Source organism: Cataglyphis hispanica, chromosome 3, assembly GCF_021464435.1.
Source record: "Cataglyphis hispanica isolate Lineage 1 chromosome 3, ULB_Chis1_1.0, whole genome shotgun sequence".
In the NCBI taxonomy this organism is placed as follows: Eukaryota; Metazoa; Arthropoda; class Insecta; order Hymenoptera; family Formicidae; genus Cataglyphis; species Cataglyphis hispanica.
Window position 1 is genome coordinate 12,103,046 of NC_065956.1, and position 16,662 is coordinate 12,119,707.

A 16,662-nucleotide genomic window follows, 5' to 3' on the forward strand; every position below is an offset into this window, starting at 1 on the left:
CGGAAGCTATTCTGGTCTTTATGGGAAGTTAAAGTTAATATCGCGCAAGAACGTATCCCATATCTTCTGGCGTACCATGGCGGCTTGCGTGTCCAACAGCGGCGGCTCCTCCCCGCGAATGAATTCCCGTGGAATTCGCGCGCACGAATTCCACGATGCAGCGCGGCGGCGACTCTTTTCCCGAGGAGGAAAGGAGAGCCTGGAATTCCCGGCGCGCTAAATAAGGTCGCGTTTGCTACACCCCGCGATCAGTGGCACCCCGCCGAGCGGAGGGACTCAAATCGGGAAGACGAATCGTCTGGGAAAATCATCATGAAATTTTCGCAGAAAATATCGATTCTCTCATCGGCAAAAAGTATCAGGGATTCGTCGATGCGCAGATTCAAGACGATCTTTTCGTTAAATCAAGTTCTGCAAGATTGAACAATTATAGAAATGAGAATTTAATTGTTTTATCTTGTGCTTGATGATGTTTCTTACACATTGTAAACAGTTTAATAAACATGGAGAAACGATTTCGCAAATATAAAGTCACAAATTGGAAGAAGAGTGATACTTGATTGTACATTATTTTGCTTTGTTTTTCAACGATGTATAATGAGAAGCGTGACGAAAAGTGACTCGCGTGTGACTGCGTGACACAGAAATCTGTAATTAAGGCCATGCGATAAAATTCGACGGCGCGCGAGAACTAAAAGAGAATGTGATAAAGGCCACAGGGAAATGAAAGGGAGGAGAGAAAACCACGAATGACGAGTTTTGTTATTACTCTTTAATTAAAAAATAATTAATTAATATCAAAATATAGGTCTCTTGTATTATTAATTTTGCACATATATCCATTCCTTTACATTAGTAAAAATTAATTAGCCAACACTAAAAACAGTAGAATAAAAATTATTTTTGTAAAATAACAATTTCTCTGAAACAAAATATTGATACCCTACACCGTAGAATGAAAATAATTATGATAAAATGCCAAAAGAAAACTGCAGAGAGAATAATACTATCTTACAAGAAATTCCAGAGATAAAGAGAGAAAAGGAAAAAAAGATGAGTCGTGGCTCTCTCGGAGAAGAAAGAAAAGCTAGTTGAAAAAAGGAAAGGAAAGGAAAGAGAAGCTCTTATCGCAGAAAGAAAGGATGAGCGACTACGTTGACACGTAACCTCATTTAAATGCGGTTACATGCCGCGAAATAACAGTCCTTTAAGCTCATGGCGGACCGATTAATTGTTCGGATCCCGGGGACTCGTCGGGTCCGGTTCGCTTGCGTGCAGAATGTAAATCCAACGCTGCCTCAGGTGGGAATTACGATTGCGTTACACTTGCCGTAGCGGAAAGCAGACGGGCGACTTTTAAACAAATTATCCCAGAGCCGCGTAAAATCTGACACAAGGTGAGGTCTTGTCGCATCGAGATACAAATAATCCCACCAGGCACAAGATTTTTAAATCACTCCTTTTCGACGATTCTGTCTCATATACTTTATTAAAAAGGCTATATTTTTTAATTAAAGCGCGTATAATAATTAATTTATATATGTGTAGCGAATTTTTTAGAGAAATGTGTATCTGTGGAAAAAAATACTCGTGTGAAAATTCGACACCACAAATGCAAAAATGTCATGTGTGCCTGTAATTTTTGTAAAATTTTTTGTAAGACATACATGAAAATTATGGATGAAAGTCAATCCAGGACACTTATATGAAAAATATATAAAAATCGTTTGTAGCGCATATCAATTATCGAAATGGGACAATAAACTCGTTTACCGAACTCGTCGCATAAATTAACAAATTCTGAGAAATGAGTAGAAGCGGCGAGAAAATTATAATAAAAATCGATGCATTATCTTTATAACGCATCTTATACTTTTAAATTGTTGTTAGAAAATTTTAAGATTGTTAGCAAAATTATATGCATTGCATTATATAATTTCTCATTTAATTTCTGGCCAAGTTTTTGTATCTTTTTGTCTAATTTTTCTCTCTATCTCGTTATATTTTATTTTGCACAAATAACTTCGCAATGCCGAATAATTATAAATTTTAAATTATTGCGATAAGCGTAATAATCGTCGATAATTTCAATGACAAAATTAATAATTAGCATTTCTCTCACCGACCTTGTGAGAGCTATTACATTAACCGATAATCATCCTCGCTTCAACAATTTTACGGCAATCGAATACGACGAAACGCCGCAAACTTATAGCTCCGCTAGCGTCGTAATTACCGCATTAAGCAGTTAACATTTCGCAATTTGCGATACCGTAGTCGTTAACCTGCAATCATTAATTGACGTATTTTCCACATACATACCAATTCGTCTGTTAATTTACCGGCGCATTAATGTGCCAGAGATTTGAGATGTTTACGCGGGATTAAAGAGGGCCCGATTCTTCATCGGGTCTCGTATGCACGACGATACGTGCTAGATTTACTCGCGAACGGTGGAAACGCGGGCCTTCTTTGGTACACGCGTAAATGGGATTAATTAACCGGAAAGCGCGAATTAAATTAACGGTTCGCCGTCGAATAGAATCGCGTTATTGCATAACGAGCCGCGAAGGAAGAATCTCGAGAGAAGAGATTCTTCTTGCTCGCAGAACGCTTTACGGTGAAGGATGCGGGAGGAGATCGAAGGTTATATACTCATTGCGCGGCTGTTCGCGAGAGTACGCGGTGAATGGCGACAGTAATATAATGCTCGTTTTGTTCCTTTGACTCCTCACGAGCAACGGTGTATACGACTTCTACTTCTTATACCTGTGCGAGGATTCCTTCTCGCGCGATGATATAGTGACCTCCGTTTTTTCTTTGTCGCATTATATTAGCGATTCTCTTTTCTCAGGGTGTATCATACGTCAAAACAATGACGAAAGCACAACAATTTAGTAGATTGTTTTAAGTATCTATGCAAAATCTAAGCCTAATTCTCTTCACGCGATTTGGAAATTATTTATGTTTAAATACATCCTTAATTCATTCCGAATCGCTATGTATCGTTAGACATATCGATGTCAATTAATAAAATTGTCGACTATCTTTTGATGCGTCTTTACAAGATCAGAAACTTTATCTCTAAAGCACCTTTCTTGCGAGCCGTACATCTTCCAGCACGCGCAATAACAATATTTACGTTTCATCGACCTATTTACGAAGTAATAACGGACGTCATCTGGGAATCTGAGATTTTTCTCAGTTACGTCACGTCACTAACGCGCGCAAATCAATTACATCTCACACGCCACTTTTCGCAAACAGCCGCCGGCTGCTGACATTTCCTAATCCTCGCATAGGAAAAGAGTATCGCGGCGGAATCGCCAGAGAGACGAGCGTCGCACACCTTTCACTCGTAACGGCCGAGCATCTTCCACACACACACAGGTTTTACAAAAGGTTACATTTACATGTGGTGCTCGTCGTCATCGGCGTATCATTGTCTCCGAGGTTACTGCCATCGGCACGTGCGAGCGCACTGACGGAGAAGAGAATGTCGGTCGCTCGCCGCGAGGGTGCCATTGATTCGAAACGAGCGCACAGATCCCTCATTATCTTCCCGCGCGGACAAAAATAATAGAACATCAACAAACAAAAGAATATCAGCTTTTGTATAGACAAAAAAAGATATTTCTTACACAAAAAAAGATAATTCTTATACGTCTCCCTTGTATTTGTTATATTCAGTATACTCATATATACGCACATGGCATTGCATATATATACTTCTTTGGTATCTCTATGTGTATGCAAAATAATATCTTTTCGCACGTGACAATTGTAATATGTAGTCTGCTGGAGCTGGAATTATTTCTCATTTGCGATTCGTTATCCGCATTTAATCGTATATTCTCTGTACTTAACAATAAGTAAGATTATCCTTCCCTCTCGCGTCAATAATTAATTTGTACGTATCCGTTTTCTCAAATCGTTCGATCTCTCAGCATGAACATTATCGCCGAAGCCTTCCCTGACTTATTATGCGCGATCAAGACCGATTATAATGACGCTTTTTACAGACGCGTAATAATGTTCTCAAGCGCCGCCGCTGCCGATAACCGTGATTTAGCCGAGGAAATATTTCATGAACTCCGCGCGTTTTCCCCTCCAATTCCGTAACAACCAAGAAGGAGTTAAAATCCCGCGACTACCAAGGCCGTGTACGCGCATTTGCGCGCGGCGCGGTTTATCTTCATCTACGCTCGAACTTTCACGATTTTATTAGCGGGTAAACACCGCACACCTGACGATAAATTATTCCCATCGCGGCGCGAGAGGAAAAAAGAAAGAAAGAAAAGTGCGCGGCGCGTTCCAAGAAGAATTTAATTTCCCGCCGCCACCATACCTGTGCACACGCGCGTACTTTTATATATATATATATATATATATATATATATATATATATATGTGTGTGTGTTTATTTATTCGATAATAAATTATCGTAACGATAAATAAAATCCTCATTACATCCTCAGGGCGGCGGCGTCAGTGTCAGCCGCGAACAAGTGATAGCAATCAACTATAATTCGACATCGTATACTCGAACTCGCACTCTACAAACACGCCGGATAAGTAGAAACAAATCGCCGTGGCGATTTCTACGCGTGTAATTCGCATTTTATCGCATCAGCGTCCTTGGTTGCGACTCGCGAGACCGTATGCGAAGAGGCCGCGGTGAAAACGATAAATAATAACGAGAATACGCACGCCCGTGGAGAGAGGCCCGGCCACGGCCGACGCCGATAACAATTGAGAGAAACGATCGCGCGGAATTAATTATTGCGCTCCGCCTGCGGCGAGAGAGCGCTCTATTTCTCTCTCTCTCTCTCTCTTTTAGCTCTTTCTCTCGTGGGCGCGCGCGCTCCATTAGATAACCCTTTGTTGGACCGTCCGGAAAAGGGAATGGCATTTCCTATTATCGTTCCTTCGACCGTCCAATTAATTGCACCGAGTCGAAGCCGAGAGCCGACAAAAGGGCGCAATCGAATTGTCGAAACGCAGAACGCCACAGAGCAGCATCATCGATTGCTATACAACTGTCATTTAATTAAAATAATTAAGAGCAAATAATAATAATACGATTAGGCGTCGTATAATAATACGATTCGAAAAGAGCGCGTTTCAAAAATTGATATTTATATTATATTTGAAGTGATGATGAATTGATAATATATTTGAAGAATCTGGCACAGACTTTTGTCTAGAGGAATTGTAAAAAAAATAAAATCATATAAAAAAATACATATAAAAATATATAGAGAAACATTATAATAATAGTAAATAAATATTTTTAAAAAGGAGGGAGAGAGATAATCTCGTACACATACATTGAGTTAACTAATTAATAGATGATGAGAAGAAGCCGTTGATTTTCAGTATTCTCATAAAAGAAGTCATATAAAGAGAGGTCGTGATACATTATTAAGCATATAAGGTAATGAAAATCTTACTTTCTCCTCGCAAAAGCGTACGCCGTATTTGCGGTGTCTCGTTAAGAAACAAAGAAGATATCATTTAATCTTTTTTGTTTCTTCATGAAGAAAAAAGAAAATTAAGCGATGAAGAGATTAGAAAAAGACCTAATTTCATTTTGCAGATATTGTAAGCACGTATAAAGTAATAAAAAGTGGCTAGATTAAAATGGATAACTTTCATATTCAAGATTGTATTTATGTACGCCAGCAATAGTAGATAGAAAATTTCTTTTATGTAAAATTTTCGAAATCGCATCTCGAAAATAAATAAAATATAATGTATTCTAAACTGGCGCATGTATAAGAACAGAACTACCCACAATTGATGAATTATTTATATCGCACGTGGTCTCTAGAAAATAGATCTAAAAGAGATGTACACCGCGAATTGCTTATTATAGTGTACGCAGTAGTACAGCATATATGTTTCTTCATACATCCTAGTCTCACGCAACATATTCCTTAATTAGAGTCTCACCGGTGATCCTAAAGGCGGACCGCCGCCGGATAATTAAGCGTAACGCACGAGACCCTTGATTTCGCCGTCGCGGGACAGAAACAGACGGAAGTGTCCCGCCGTACGTAGGGAACGTCCTGGAAAGTGTGGGAGGAGTAGCACGAGGAAGTGTTTCTCCGTCGCGGCTACGACGAAGCTCGCCGTGATCATGGCCGTCGTTGTCGGCGAGAACGGAATGAAAGGACGAAAAGAAAGGGAAAAGAGAGAAAGAGAGAGAGAGAGAGAGAGAGAGAGAGATAGAAAGAGATGGGAAGGGAAAGGAAAGGGCAAGGCAGGCCGGACAGTGGCGAGCAACGCGGCTACGGCGGTGGCGGCGGCGGATCGTGTCGGTTCGTCGACCTCGGCAGGAATGCGAGGCATAACCTACCGTAACACCACCATCAGCGCCGGGCACCATCACGACGACGAGGAACGACGTCACCACCGACAAACGGCATCGAGCGACGCCAGTCCGTGCGACGTGAGCGTAAAACTGCACCTGCGAGCGCAGTGCCATTGCATTGCAGCATGCATGCACCGCGTGCACAACCCTCTCGCAGGACAAAAAAGAAATCACTGATCCAGCGCAGCATCCTCTTGTCTTCTCGCGACTCTGCCACGCGCTGAGTCACCCGCTCGCGGCCTCGCGCGAACCGTGTCGCGCGAACCACGACGATAACATCGGCGTGGATCAGGTGTCGTAGATCCGAGGCACGATAACCACCCTGGCTTGAGGTCGGCCGCGGGATCGATCGATCGAGGCAATTGTGAAACGCGTGTCGTTGCGGATTAGCAGAGTGGATGAGTTTTAGGGAGATTTTATAATCTTACTATTAGAATCTTATATGATTGTCACATCTTGATAAGAGTTGATAAACAATATTGATCGATTTTCTATTAATTTCTCTACAAAAGGATAAAATTCAGAGAATTCGAAATTTCTAAAATAGCATCAATGACTCTTGTTTAATTTACACATTTATAAAATTATATGTGTGTGCATACATGCTATACATTTTTACCTGTACAAATTTATCTACTGTCCAAAACAATAGACAATTTTCTTTCCCTACAACTTTATTCTAAATTTTACTTCATCAACATTTCTCATTAGGCGGAAGTTGCTCGAATGGACACATTTATTAATGACTAGATTTTTTTAATTGCCCGAATAAGGGCTCGACGCGCACATTATACTCGTTATAAATGCAGACCTTCTCGAGTTAATATCACGCTCCTCGCGGTCGGCTTCTTCTCTCAACGTCAATTAACAGTTAATCGAAATTAACCAGGAAATCCCTGCAATTGACTGAATAATTGCACGCGTGACCTCGACTTAACTCTTACACACAACGAATCTAGGAATTCATCGATAAATTCGTTTGTAAAGAACATAGGGCTATATAAAATACAACGCTATAAATTCCATTGTGTCGTAAGGACTCGCGGAGAAAATAATCGATAATACGAAATTTCACAAAAAAAATAATACATGTAAAATTATTGTTGCAGAAATCATCGAGAATCCAGAGAAGCAAAGGAGAGCAGATAATGGATTGATAGGAAAAACATGACGAGAGCGAATACTATGTCGGCAATTTTCAACCGCACGTTCGCATACGAGTAATAACAGAATGCGGTTAGAAAGAGAGGGAAAAGAGAGAAAAGAAAGATACGTAAATTGCCATCAGCTACTTTCCATAAAATCGCGAAATGAGCGGCGCACCGCGGTTAATCGGTCGTTAATCGCCGAGATCCTGCGTGGCGCCTGGCACGTATATTTATCCTAACGGGAGAATCGCTAATAGTAGCCGCGATCGGGCACTCGTCGGTGGACCGCTGTCGGCAGGTACAGTTACGGGGATAAGACCACCTCGAAGGATTACGGTCACGTCTTTACAACACGTGCGCGATTTGCACTTTTTGGGAAATTCTCCTTACGTAATTCCCTTCACTCTCACTTATTCTCTATGGAAGAACGTAAAAACGTACGCGTAATATAAATATAATGTAGAACCGTAACAGTAAAAAACCTTAGAACTTTAATCTTTTAAAATAAGATAAAAAGAATCTATTCAATTTTATCAATCTCTGTGAAAGCTGCGATATATAAATGAATGGAAAGCTATTATTTCATAGTATGTATATCCAATTATATATTGTAACAATTATCACATCGATTTTGCCGTAATAAAATATATGTCATACATTCCATACACGCGTATTACATTATTAAATACGTTTCTTTCAAGTAGTTTCTTTCATAGCAAATAAAATATTACAAATTTTTCCGCGACCTTATTATATTCTGTAAATTCCGATAAGTCAATATTAAGAGACCGAACGAAAATAGAACTTGCATATTAGAACATAATTTCCTTGTAATACCACATCTTTAGAAATCACCAATGTCACGCTCAAGGACTGGCGTAATCACTTGACGTAACGGAAGTGGATTACGTGTGCGCCCCGTTATATAAGCCAGCTAAGGCTAATCGGATATTCAATAAAAATTGAGATTGACGCGGAAAAAAGCGCGTACTCGATCGAGGAGATTTCCGCAAAGGGTAATAGTCGTCGTCGTCGTCGTCGTCGGCGGCGGCGGCGATGACGGTAAACAGCTGTGAAGGAGGTACAGTTATACAGATAAGACCGTCTCGAAGGATCACGATTACAACCTGCGGCATCGTTCAACAGAATTTCCAACGGATTCTCTAACGTATCTCGGCTGTGTCCTACCTAATTTCCAAGCCTGTTTACAAATAAGCGATGATGAAGCCGCGAGAAATGCAACATCCTTCAGGGAATGCGAAATTACTCAGCCGATCGAAATTGATCGATGAATAAATATATACATTATACATTTCTAATAAATAAACAGATGAGGTTATAAAAAAAAAATGGTGTTAAAATTTAGAAACGTTAAATTTCGTCAAGTAATCTTTTTGAATAAACTTCCCATTTTCCAAATTTTATCGCTATTAATTATTAGGTAATTTTATCATCGATTACTATTTCCGAGATTATTCCATTATTTTTATCTCCGTGGAGAAGCGCGATGAAAAGGATTGTTAAACAAGTGATGACTCGCGTTTCATGCTCACAGAATGAACGCTATTCTTTATTGGTCATGAAAGTCCGTTAAATTTTTTCACGTAGGTAAGTAAGTACGTGTCCGAAGTGCCTCGACCGGAAGTCCACGAGGCTTAAGCACGCGATTCGAAGTCGTCGAGACGACGAAGAGCATTAATGGAGAATCGCTTTCACCGTTCGGCAAAGCGAATCTCATCGTGTATTCGCGGTCTCTTCCTCGACTGGTCTCCCCCCCTGCTCCCCCTCCCGCCCTCTAATCATTATCATCCTCCTCATCTACGCGACCGGTGAAACCTCAGCGTCGCGGCCTCTCGCAGCCACCTCCTCCTCGTGACCTTTCCAAGGCGGTTTGACTCGCGGCATGTCTCATTTTCATTCTAAATGACGATCGCGCGGCTAAGATTTTCCGCCTTTGATCTGTGTCGCATTAATCGCACGCGATCACGCGAATCTCCGGCGGCGGCGATTTTTTTGTCCGTTACGCAACTCGGCGTTTCAGCGCCGTCGCAGATATTAGCTATTTATAGTCTGGGCATAATAAAAAGAACGTTTCAAAGTAAATAACAACGTCGTCCGGCTAAAGCGACCGTACATCATAATTCCGCGACAGCGCTGTGCGTGCGTGTTACGATTTTTTTTTTCCTCCCCCCCGGCGATCGTTTTCAAGGCGTAATCCATATTTGGTCCGTGAACGAGAGCACTATATATACACAGTAGCCGGTGTTATATCGAGGATGACCTCGTCGACCAATCCCGAGGAAACACCCGATGAATAGCGGATAATAGCTGCGCTCGTGTAATCCCGGTACTATGGCACCGGATCCTTCTTGTTATTTCCGTTGCGTTAATCGAGTGAAAATTCAAGGTGCCTCGAAAGAACGGCGAGGAGACGACGTTGTATCCTTGCAGCACGATATTAAAACGAGAGCACCGCACAGAGAATTCGCGGTCACGCAATCACCGTGAATTCGCTGATGAGTGCGTTTTTCGCGAAACCATATATCTCACCGAAAGGGAATATAATCGCCGAACGACCGATCGAGGGGATGACTCAGTCCCTGTCATCCGAACCACCTTGACAAGCTGCGGAGAGCGGTGATTCGCTCGCGATCCTTCACATTCCATTAAGAGCGCCGCACTCGAGATTCGATTTCGTTAACTTCATGAAAATGTATATCGCGAATTTGAGGTAAAGGCTATTTTTATGCGCTCAGCTATTTTTGGTCGCAACGTATCTTTTTATACACGTCAAAATATCCCGCGTGCAAAAAGCGTAGGGATTTATAAATTCAATCATAATGATTAATACCTATTTTTTCATGGAGCTGTTTCATTTACGAACAGATCGCGGTCGATTAATCGAGCACAACTGTACATTGCAAAATTAATAATAAAATCGCAAGAAACAGAATATCATTATTCGTATTCACGAGAACGGCGGCGTCGAGAGAACTTCCTGCATCTCGTCGATCACGATGATGTATCAGAGGTGACGCAATCACGACAGTTATGAATTATGACTGTAATCATGTTGCGCGAATAGTAAGTCTATACACACACACACACATGGGAGCAGCTGGATCAATAAATGCAAAAAAGGTAAATAAACGAAAAGAATTTACATGCGATGTACTTGACGTGCTCGTTTTCTCCTCGCTATACTCGTCTTTGCTAACAGCCGGAATTTAATCCGTTAGCGACCGAAATAAATATCCCCCACCGTATAGCGACAAATCGATATAAATTAATTACACTTCATTAGGGGCTCTGCCCAGGCGTCTATATCACGTTAAACTCGCAAAGTTGCGAATGTCATTGGTTTATCGAAAAGAGAGTCTCTTCTTCCTCTTCGTTTCTACTGTTACTTGATCCGAATTAATTAATTTCGAGCCCAACAGCACGTACCTGTTCGATGTTTCAATTTCGCTGTTCACGATTTCTCGGACAAGCTGTGTGCTTTCTTTATCGTCCAGCATTTTAATCACTCTTTATCATTCCACATGGTAAATGTCAGGGCGATGATTCTGACGCATCACTCAGTTGCATTTAGAAATTTACATGTACATCGGTAATAAAATTAATTTTTTTAGATGAAATAAGAAATGTATATATCTTCTTATTAAACGTATGACTTTTAATTCAAATTTTACAAAGTTTATCAAGACGCGTCCAACACCCCACGTTATAAGAAATAAAACACCGGTAGCATCTAATTAAAATAGCTCATGTTGCGTGACATTACCACAGATATAACTACGCTTTATCTTTGGCTCGATCGAGTAGTAATCGGATTGGTCGACCATCGACTTGTCCATGATACGCTCGATCGCGAATACCGTATTAGATCAGATAAATCCCGATCGAATGTACTCTCGTCATTAATAAGAGCTTCGATGGAGCAGCCTCCGAGAAGCCAACCCACTGACGCGCGATAGAAGCACCTGAGACGCAGAAATTAGTTATACCGGATAAGATAAATCAATGTGAACGCGAAAAGTGGAACGATCCATCGAACCCGATTTGATTGCTCGGTAAAATACACGTCTGATCTTCTATTCGCATTAAATATTTTAAGATAATTCCCGAATGAGATATTTTTAACGAAAGATGCACGTACGTAAAATTGATCGCTGGGCTGCTTTTATGAGATTAACGCGATTAGAGATATATTATTTAAATGCATCGCATTACAGATGAAAACTGACAAGTACTTTTTGTGCAATCTTTGCATATATACCTATAGTATTTTCCAACTTAATTCTTATATTGCCGCAGGGCTACACTTGATGTATCACCGAGGGCGATTGTGACGAAAGTGAATTTTAAAATCGAGGTCTCCGGACTCGTGCCACAAAGAACGCCAATCTTAATTTGCACTCGATGACATGCGATTGTCTGCCTACCAGCTTTTGTCATAAGGAGCAAACGTTCTTGTGCAAACCCACGCAGTAAACTCTTAACAATATGCACGGTGTAAAGCACGAGGTGTGATGAGCATACTTGAGAAAATGCTGATTACTTCTTGTTTAAAGACTTTTCTTCGGAAAAAGAACAATTCACAATGAAACATTAAATCATCTATATAATCGAATTTTTAATCAAAATTTAAAGCGTTTGTCAGAATTTGCTGTATACAAGAAGTTTAATATTAATTAATATAAAAGAAAATAATATAAAAGTATTATTAATAATAAAGTATATATTAATAAATTAATTAATTAGTGGTAAAATAATAATATCAGTAATAATTGTCGTAATAATAAAATATCTCTCTTAAAATAATGATTAAAGACTCCCAAAATTTTTTCCTTGTTAAAATAATTTTTACTTCTTCCCTTTTTAATATATAATCGAAGATAAAGGCTTAAAAAAATCTATATATTATCACATTTTTTTCATAAATATTAAAAAAATATTTTACTAAATATTTTTATACCGTTATTTTTGATTATCTAACTTTAAAGCAGTCCTCATAACGCCCGTCTTATTACATTATAAGGACTTTCCACTCGACTAATTGGATAGAATCTCGATAATAAATGAATCGGACAATTGCATAAGCAAAATCAGCTGTTACGAATCGGCGCGCTAATTCCTCTCGCAGATGGTTACCGCCACCACCGCCGCCTCGAGATTCTAGCAATCCGTTCGATCGTCACCATATGGTTTTCATCGCCGCTCGTAATCGGATGACTGTCGACTGAAATCAAACAGCCGGTTAACCGGCGGCCGCTTCCGCGCCACAGTGCTTTTTTTTTGCGCTGCGCGACATCGAGCGCGGCAAGTGCGCGCTCGGCAAGAGCCGCGCGGTTGGCAGGTGGAAATCTAATTAGCGCATTGTGTTTGCTCTCGTAGATCCCTCGCGGATACGCCGGTTATCCCACGGCTAACAGGACACGGGAAGAGGAGAGAGGAGAGCAACGTGCTCGCGGCGAGGCAACGTGAGCAAACAAAATTTCACATTTCAATTCTTCTCACCGATGACGATGTCCTCATCCTTACCGGTGCAAGGACCTCGATAGGCGTAGAAAGGAAGAGAATTAAAGAAAGAAGAAGAATTTAACAAAATATTTAATTTTGGATATCGAGATATTTAGCGCACATGTTTAATGTTATCTGTGATATTTTACAGATCGCTGATATGTTCTAATAGCGAACAAACTTCACACACAAATAAACCATTTTATTAACCCCGGAACAAGAGTATTAACTCAAAATCTGTAATTTGCGCGGATAGCTTCGGGCAATTATGTACTTAGAAAGTCACAGAAACGTATATAAACCACACCTTAGCATCCAATATAGAGATAATAGCTTTTATAACATTAAATCATGATCCATGTAGCAGCAACCGTATCGTTGACGTCAAAATCGTACTAAAAGCTTATATATTTGATTTCCATTTCTCTTGTGTTGAGAGAAATAAAATTTCCTCTCAATGCATCTGTGCGATTTCGCGAGAAAGAGCGAGCGCCAGGTCGAGGAACTTGTCCGACTCGATCCTCTCGAAGCGACTAAAGACTCTCACGGGAAAGGCTTTCCAACGGTTTATCCTTACGGTTCGCGTACGGTTGAGTTCGTAAATCCGCAAACGAGCAGGAGAGGCCTCGATCGATCGATGCATCGAAAGAGGACGATGTATTATCGCCGCTGAAAAACGGCGCCCGTTTGTGCCCGCTCGTGAGATCGGCCCGCGCTGATAACACGTGGAGGACAATTATGCCTATCAAGCCGAGGCTTCTCTCTCTCTCTCTCGGATACACCGTATTTCCCTCATCCCGTCGATTCCGTTTTATTGTCTTTCCACGGCCACGGTCGTACACACACACACACACACTTATGGACTAAGTATCGTCTCGTGCGGTCGCTCGTTACCGACGATTAAATTGCGCGGCGAACAATAATTCCACGCGCGGCGGGAATCGCTTTCGCACGCTCTCGGCTCTCAGCTTTTCTTTCGCCCTTTTTCTTTAGCAATGCCCCGGCAGACGCAGCAGCCCATGTGATTGCCCTCTTTCATCATCCTTAAGCGAAATGTATTCTCGGTTACATTTACGAAATATTAATAAAAATATATATAATTTATTAAAAAAAATTTTAAAAACTTAAAAAAGATCATGACTTTGATTCTCTTGATTAATTAAGAAGTTTGAATAACTTCATTATATAAAGATACATTTTTTAGAAAATTTAAGGATACATAAATACACATAAGATGCAAGAAAATAATTCAATAAATATTCCTTTTTTAAAATAATAAACTCGAGTAAATATTAAATAATCTAATTGAAATCCTTAATGTCAGCTTTCATTTTCACGTATAATTTAGGCCAAGCATGAACAAAGTAAAGCTAGTTGGATGTATGTACGTGCCGCCATGTACACGCGCGTGCTCTATAATAACGTGTCGTGTACTATTCACCGAGAAGACAAACCCACTATTTTGTGTTACAAAGATTTCCTTCTTGTGCTCTTCCGGATCTCCCTTACCTTCTCTCTTGACTCGAATTGCCGATCGAACTAAACAGCGAGAACGAACAACACGACAACTTCCTTGATTCTCTCAGTAAAATCCGATTTCTTTATGGATGGCTGATAAATATCAAGTTTCTTTTTATTAAATGGAAAAAATTGTGAAATTTATATGTAAGAAAAACAATTTATATACGGAAAACTGCAAAAACAAAACAAATCTCTCTAAATATCAAAACTCTTGCTGCAACTTTTCTTCTCGATTACAAGAGAGATATTGTATGTGTATTATAGATTGATATTTTTTAATTAAAAAATGTTTGTTATATGGGAAAAAAAAACTGCTTTCACGTTACGCAACGTGTAATTTCACGTGTCCCGAAGAAAATATTCCCGACTGTACTACAGATGTGTACCTTTTTTGCGACAAGCTGACGCGATATGACGCGAAAAAACGGAACGGTTCTTCAAAGCTGTCTCGTTTCATTTTCCTTCGTCGATGCGTAACGCGCAGAGCAGTTGAAAAGCAACCACTTGCGTAACTCTGCGCGCGTTCTTTCCGCTTCTCTTCTTCTTCTTGTCGTTGTTCCGTCTCAAAGAGAAATCCGCGGCTCGCGGAGACAAAGAGAAGAATACGAGAAGAGCTCGATACAATTGGAAGAAAAAATTCTGTCGAGCCATTAACTTATTGTAATGCAAATATACATGAATAATGGAGTCTGAATTAAAAATACTCGGCTACAAACATACAGTATCTATTAACATATGATTCCTTTTTTTTTTAACACATGATTCCTTTTTTTGAAGATGATTATGACTTTTGCACGTATAACAATGTTTACGCTAATTAATCTTTTGTTAGTTTTATTAATTTTATTATTCAAAACTTTATTATTATTCAATTTAATTTTAAAAAAAGTTCATAATTTTTTTTTTTTTTTTTTCAGAATTTTTGCGACAAGATATGATCGTCCCACCTTCTTATCGAGAGATAAAATTATTCCAAACCAGACTATCTTAAAGAGATTCGCATAAGAAAATATATTTCTCGATGTATTATCGCGGGTAACAAGAATGTTTAAAAATTTCTATCGCAATTAAAATGAATATATACGATATATATAACATATTGACGTATTTTAGCTATTCCAGTGCAAACAGTGGAAGATTGACGAAGTACAGAGGAAATTCTAGGAAGGGACGAAGATAACTAGAACTCTATTCTTAGAACAATAGACAGGTTCTGAGGTGCTAGACGATGAAGTCACGATGTACACGGCGGCGGGTACTTTGGTTATGTCAAACAGCGGGCTTTAACGAGTTTCACGAGATTGTAACGTCGAGTTTTAAACACATAGACGGTGTTCTGTATCAGCAACGATGACCTCGCGGTTGACACAGCCTTGATGAGAGACTTGATTAAACACGGTCTTTCTCGAGGCGCCTCGTGACAGCGACGTCCATATTAAGTGGATTGAGGTCTATATAATTTATGAGATCTGCATCGCAATTAAAAAACGTTGACTAATGCATACGTGTCGTCATAAAATTTGCATCACAAGATGAGTTTTCATCCCATCCAGTGATATTTCCGACGAAAAACTATGATAAATTCATCATATATATAAAATTATGATAATAAATCCAATATATTCAGAATTTTATATTCATAATTTTATATTCTATTCATGTAAAATTTATATAAAATTAGTTGAAAGGGAAATTCTCCATCTATTTCACATACTTTGCGAATGGACTATGTGTAAAGCTTTCGTTGTCGAAGTATGCAAAATGCCATAACATAATTGCAACGAAAAACAACGAGATACCGCGTGTCCTCGCGTGCGACATTATGTACGCGCACATTAAAAAACAGCGAGATTATACGTATTCTACAACATGGCCAATCATTAGCAAAATTGCGCGACAGATGGTATGTGATTCCAATCAAAACTGTTTTCTTTCTAGGTCCAAAGATTGGCATTAGTGACCCAAAGCGCTGCTTTTAAAAGATTGTTAATTATAATTAAAAAAAAAATCTATTTTATTTTAACGTAATGTTATAATTCTTTAATATTTTTAATCAGTTATTGTGATTAATTAATTTTTTACAAAATAGATTTT

General features: G+C 39.6%; 1 protein-coding gene across 1 annotated transcript in view; it reads right to left on the bottom strand.

Annotated features, from left to right (window-relative positions):
* LOC126859214 (protein outspread) overlaps positions 1 to 16,662 on the bottom strand; it is a 189,006-nt gene that overhangs the window by 88,662 nt on the left and 83,682 nt on the right.